The following is a 6,884-nucleotide window of genomic DNA, read 5'->3' on the forward strand; positions in this document are numbered from 1 at the left end:
GATGAGGCTTGATACCTGCCCCCGGCCGGAGCGGTGGGCGGGGGGGACGACAAACCGGCCCGCCTGCCGGAGCGGCGAACAAAAGAAAAAATAAAAACAAACAAAAAATACCTGCGGGGCGGTGGGAGCGTGGGTGCAGGGGGACTCACGGCCCTGCAGACCCCGGGCAGCGGAGTGTGCACCCCGGCTAGTGGGGGGTGGGGGGAGAAGAGAGAAGGGGGATGGCCGGGGCTTCCTTAAGTGGGGCTCTTGCCACGCGTCCCCTCCTGCTGCACCGCCTGCTGGGAGGGCTCCACGCAGGCAGGGAAGGACGCGGGCTGCCCTATGAGGCTTGATGCAGGGTGCTCCCCTCCTCCGCCCCCTACAGGGCGGTGGGAGCAATAAACCAAAAAGAAAAAACCTGCAGGGACGGCCAAAGCGGTGAAGCGCAAAACAAAACCAAACCAAAAAAAAAAAAAAAGGATTAGATGGAATGCCACCCTTTGAAATCTGCCGAGCTTGCTCGGCTGGTGCCTGGAGCCGGCCCTGACAGGGTGTGACTCAGGGATATATTTTCAGTTGAGAATTGATCATACATTTTCTGCTTAACACGGTCACCATCAATGGCCACAAGTTGGACACTAATCTCTAGACCAGGAGTCGGCAACCTTTCAGAAGTGGTGTGCCAAGTCTTCATTTATTCACTCTAATTTAAGGTTTGGCGTGCCAGTCATACATTTTAACGTTTTTAGAAGATCTCTTTAAATAAGTCTATAATATATAACTAAACTATTGTTGTATGTAAAGTAAATAAGGTTTTTAAAATGTTTAAGAAGCTTCATTGAAAATTAAATTAAAATGCAGAGTCCCCCGGACCAGTGGCCAGGACCCGGGCAGTGTGAGTGCCACTGAAAATCAGCTTGTGTGCCGCCTTTGGCACATGTGCCATAGGTTGCCTACCCCTCCTCTAGACCATGACAGCTCCCTCTATTTCATAATTTTCCTGTTTCTCTTTATTTTCTTCTTGTAAAAGAATAATTTGCCACCAGATGTTTGCACATAATGTGCTCTATTCACTCATGGCTCGGCTAATCAGGAACATGAATTGTCAATACAGTAGGCTCTGAACTTGTTTTCAGATTCTATCACAGCTTTGCAAAACCTCTGCTGTCTTGACTCAGGCAATTTTAGTGACAGTTTTTAATGAAAATATTTTTCTGAATATCAAAACTATTTACATAAATACATATTCTCTTTTCTTCACTCTTTTTTCTTTAATCACAAAATTCTCACTGTTAACTTCTGAAGCATCCAAACTTTACATCATTTTGTTCTTCTTGTGCATCACTTGATTTGTTCATTCTTTTTAAAAAACTCTTTCCTTTTTGTTTTCTTAATTATTAAAGTTTCTTACTTTCTGACTGACCTATTTGGACATTAATACCTTAGAAGTCCAGCTACTGTATTCTCAACCACAAGTATTCCTCTGATTGTGTTGCCCCCTTTGCTCCATCCATCATACCAACCTCAAATGTCCATTTGTCTGTTTCTCTCACAAATAGTTAATGCTATCAAAATTTTTGGAAGGGATATTAAACCTCCTGCTTCAGGGTGTGAGCCAGTCTTTATCTATTAAAGATCAATGTTAGACCAAATGTGGATGTCTTATACCTTCCTATTACTTCTGGAACTGGCTATTCTTAGGGAGACTGGCTATTGAACTTGATGGGCCTTGGGTCTGATATCAATTCCCATGTTGTTCCAAACATCTACGCACTTTCCTCCACACAGACTTTATGCATGAAATGGCCTCCATGAACTAATCCAAAAGGCTACTACCTTCTCCTCAAGACCCATTTCTGCTGCAAGCGTTCCAAGAAATCAGATATCTAATGATGGCTAAGTTGAGTAGTGAGTAGGGACAGATTATATCTATCTAATCTATCTATCTATCAACAATTTAAAAAAAAACTTTCAGATTATTTGGAAGTATCAAGTTGTGCACATAGCTAAACAAGATAGCTATATGATCTTATTGCCATTACTCTAATCCTCCCTTTCCTACTTGGCTCCTACAGTTTCTTACACTCATTTGTATAATGTAAATTCTGCTTCAAAGTATAATGTAAATTCTTCTGGGCATGGACCATCTATGCCTTTGTGGACGTACAGCATCTAGCATATTAGGGCCTTTGGACGTTACCAGATAAGTAATGGGGAGGTCTTATTCAAAATGCTATGCTCCAAACGAAAAGCGCAAGTATGGCTTAAAATATCTGAAGTCTATTTCAGATTTGTAATACAATCTGGTTATCTAGAATGATGATCTCGTTACACAGCAGGGTAATATTTATGACTGTTTTCCTTGTTTCAGGGTGGAGAAGAAGGAATTCCCAAAACTCAGAACAGCTAAAGAGAAGTCACCACAGGATCCTGAAGCTTTTTTCTCCTTCTCCTCATTATGCAACTGGCAAAGCCTGGCATGTACTTACCCACCCTGTGTTATTTTACCTACTGTGTCTAGTGGCTATGAGTTTGAGTCTGCACTGCATTGCCCCAGTGAAGTTATTTACATATGTCCAAAATGTGCATAAAATGCTAACAAATCGGAATTCTCCACAAACTTGCACCATGGGTAGTTTTAGACCCACTTTGTACATATTGACTACACAGGGTTTTACAGTGGTGGATTACCACATGGGACCACGGGGCTCATGCCCAGGGGCTCCACTCAATTTGGGGGCCCCCACAAGAGAGCCAGAACTCTGACCCCATCCCCTGCTTCTCCTTTCCCCCAAGGTCCTGCTGCCCTGCTCCTCCTCTTCCTTCTGATGCCCCACCCCCTGGCCAGACCAGAAGCCGGAGCCAGGCTACCATAGGGTAAGCATATTCTCCCGCCCCCCACAGAACTGGCCTGAGGCCCTCTCCCCCTCCCACATGCAGAACTGGCCTGAGCCCTCCTCCTCCCGCATGTGGACCAAGCCATTTGCCCAAACCCCGCTCATCCCCTGGGAGGGGCTGGCCCAAGCCCCACCACTCGCCCGGCCCAAGTCCCATGGCTCGCCTCCCCTCCCACCCCCTTTTTGGCAAAACTGGGCATTTGTCCCATTTGCTGTTGCCAACTGATGATCAGTTCACAAGAGCAAATGGGACAAATGCCCAGTTTTACCAGTCAGGACATCTGGGGCAGGACTTAAAAAGGGTACTGTCCCAGCAAAATGGACATATGGTCACGCTAGGCTGTAGTAAGAGCCGCCCAGGGAGCCTGGGCAGCTCTGGGGAGCCCCAGACTCTCCACCTGCCCTGGGCAAAGGACTGGGATATCTGAGAGCAGCCCCCGGCCCTCATCCCTGCCCCCCCAGGGTGCACTGCCCAGGGCAGGTGGAGGGTCAAAGGCTCCCTGGGCAGCTGTTACCATGGCCTGCCTACCAGCCAGATCAGGGGGCGGGTCCTTGGGGGAAAGGGGAGCAGCAGGGGGTGGGGCCCAGGAGCAGGGGGGACCCAAATGTTCTTTGTGCCCAGGGCCCCAATAAATCTTAATCTGCCTCAGGGTGCAAGGCAATGGAGAATCAGGCCTTAAGTCTTTGCAGTATATGCACTGAGTGCAATGATTCTTGTTCCTTAAAGTGGCTGCTCATTGTGGGTTTACAGCTCCAGCCTAAATACTCTCCTGTGGCTACTCAAACTCCTCTCTCTATTCCCAAATTCTGATTATGTGATGTCACTAAAACACCTGATCTTTCCATAGAATTCTTTACCAATGGTGAATAAGATACAACAGAATGGATATACTTAGTAATATTTTAAATCCTATTACACAAAGACATGCTTGGATGCTTGCTAGACAGGAGGTGGAGATTTGCACAACCATTTACACAATAATCCCTGTACTAGCCTGCAATATCATGCATACATTTTTACAATATAAAGGGACAGAACATTGCTTTCCAATTATCTTTAAGTATGTATCTTTTTACCTTTAAAAGTAGTTTGTGGGAAGACAAAACTCAGTAATAGAGAGACGTTAAAGATTTTTTCCCATTTTTCCCCCTTATATAATTTTAGAGTAGAACAGCCAAAGGTTTTAACAAAAGGTTCTCTCTCCTGACTGGTGTAGCAGAGAAGGGGCTCCCTCTCGGTGATGAGGGGGAGAGGGTTAATTGGGCTCTCAGTCCCCTCTCAGTTGCTGTTCTTCAAACTCCTGGTTGAAACCAATGGGAATAATCAGGACAGTAAAGTTAAATATGTGCACAAGTCTTTGTACAGCTGGGACTTTAGTCCCTTCTTGGCGTTTCCCCCTTATTGTTAACTTAAAAACAAACTTTTTGCCACAACCTGCTTCTGAGTTTGCCAAGTTCTATGGCTGTGCCTTACCAACTAGGTATTATATAAAGTGTTTGGATCTATCTCCATGTTGTAATTATTCCTGGGTAAATTCTTACCTCCCCAATGGTTGCAGAAGCAAGCCAAGAGATTTGGCCATAGTGGGAAGATGAGTATGGTTTTCCATCCCAAGGCCAAGGGGTGGGAGTTTGGGACAACCTAACAAACAGGAAAGCTCCCATCACTAGTGACAAACACAGCATGGAGTCCTAGAATCTGACACCCTGTTACAGAGAGAAATCTAGAAAGCAGTAATGCCGTATGAGACTTTGGGGCACATCTTTCATTTTATTTTTATCTGAAGTCACAAGGAAAAGTCTGGGATCTTTCTCCCATTCCCCCCACAACATACACACATTTTCAAATGAGCTGGTGAAGGGAATCTGACACTTTGAAGAACGATTTAGGAATTTTATTTCTGAGTTCCCCTTGGCTACTGTGATAAATGAAGGGGGGTGGGGTAGCTCCCTTTTATGGACACCCAGCCAGCCAGTTAGCTATAAAATCCCTCTTGGTAACTGTTCTCTACTTGCTTTACCTGTAAAGGATTAAAAAGTCTGACTGCATGCATAGGTAAAAGAAAGTGAGTGGGCACCTCGCCAGAAGAGCCAGTGGGAAGGCTAGAACTTTTAAAAATTGAAACAAGACTCCCCTTTTGTCTGTCTGTGGTTGTTCTCCCAGAGAGCAGGGACTGGGCTGGACTATGCTGTAAGAACTTGCGCCAAGTATGAAAAATGATTAAATCATACCTGGAAGCTACTCATTTGAAACCCCAGATATGTAAGTAGATCAGGAAATGTCTAGGAAGACACGATTAGGTTTCTCTCTTTGATTTCTTTATGGCTTGTGGACTTCTCTGTGCTAACCCCCAAACACTTTTCTTTTGCTTGTAACCATTAAGCTGGACTTCAAGAAAACCATTCTTGATGCTTAATTATTATAATTGCTCTTTTTAAATCTAGCAATAGCCTAAGATCCAGATGTATTTACTTTCTTTTTGTTTTTAATAAAATTTACCTTTTTTAAGAACAGGATTAAAATTTGTGTGTTCTAAGAGCTTCATGCATATGTTGTTTAATTAGCTGGTTACTATAGCTCCCAACTATACATATACAATGATGAGGTCTAAATTAGCTGTTACCACTCAAAAAAGAGATCCTGGAGTCATTGTGGAGAGTTCTCTGAAATCATCCACTCAAGGTGCAGCAGCAGTCAAAAAAGCAAACAGAATTTGGGAATCATCAAGAAAGGGATAGATAAGACAGAAAATATCATATTGCCTCTATATAAATCCATGGTACGCCCACACCTTGAATACTGCGTGCAGATGTGGTCGCCCAATCTCAAAAAAGATATATTGGAATTGGAAAAGGTTCAGAAAAGGGCAACAAAAATTATTAGGCATATAGAATGGCTTCTATATGAGCAGAGATTAATAAGACTGGGACTTTTCAGCTTGGAAAAGAGGCGCCTAAGGGGGGATATGATAGAGGTCTATAAAATCATGACTGATATAGAGAAAGTAAATAAGGAAGTGTTATTTACTCCTTCTCATAATACAAGAACAAGGGGCCACCAAATGAAATTAATAGGTTGCAGGTTTAAAACAAACACAAGAAAGTATTTTTTCACGCAATGCACTGTCAACCTCTGGAACTCCTTGCTGGAGGGTGTTCTGAAGTCCAGTACTATAATGGGGTTCAAAAGGGAGCTAGATAGATTCCTGGAAGATAGGTCCATCAATGGCTATTAGCCAGGATGGGCAGGAATGGTGTCCCTAGCCTCTGTTTGCCAGAAGTTGGGCTTGGGTGACAGGGCATGGATCACTTGAGGATAACCTGTCTGTTCATTCCCTTTGGAGCACCTGCCTTTGGCCACTGTCAGAGGACAGGCTTGATGGACCTTTGGTCTGACCCAGTATGGCTGTTCTTATGTGAAAACAGCTGACTTGCTTTGTTTTCTTTCTCAGCTCTTCCCTGGAGGAGAGGGGGCGTGAAAGGGCTTGAGGGTACCCCACAGGAAGGAATTCCCAAGTGCACCTTCCTGGGTTTAAAGGGTTGTGGGTTTTTTTGCATTTGGGTGGTGACAGCATCTACCCATCCAAGGTCAGAGAGAAGCTATAACCTTGGGAGTTTAATTCAAGCCTGGAGTGGCCAGTATTAATTTTTAGAATCCTTATGGGCCCCCACCTTCTGCACTCTAAGTGCCCGAGTGGGGAATCAGCCTTGACCGCTACCAATCTAATTAATGGGGATAGTTAACAGGATTAGGAGCTGTTTTAACAATTGGGGCCTCACACATGCCTACTCCCAGGGTAAGCTCAATTGCCAGGAAGTGGTTAAAAGTTTATATAATGTTCCAGTGACCTATAATAAATGTTAAAATGTACAAAAGGGAGACAAAGGACTGGGTTAGTCCAAACAAAAAGCCCTCCTGATATAACTCAAGGACAGTGTTAAGACTGTGTCTAGTAAACAAGAGGAGTGTGGGACCAGAAATCAATGGACCAAAATTGTTGTGTC

The sequence above is a fragment of the Trachemys scripta genome, chromosome 1 (genome assembly GCF_013100865.1).
Source record: "Trachemys scripta elegans isolate TJP31775 chromosome 1, CAS_Tse_1.0, whole genome shotgun sequence".
NCBI lineage: Eukaryota > Metazoa > Chordata > Testudines > Emydidae > Trachemys > Trachemys scripta.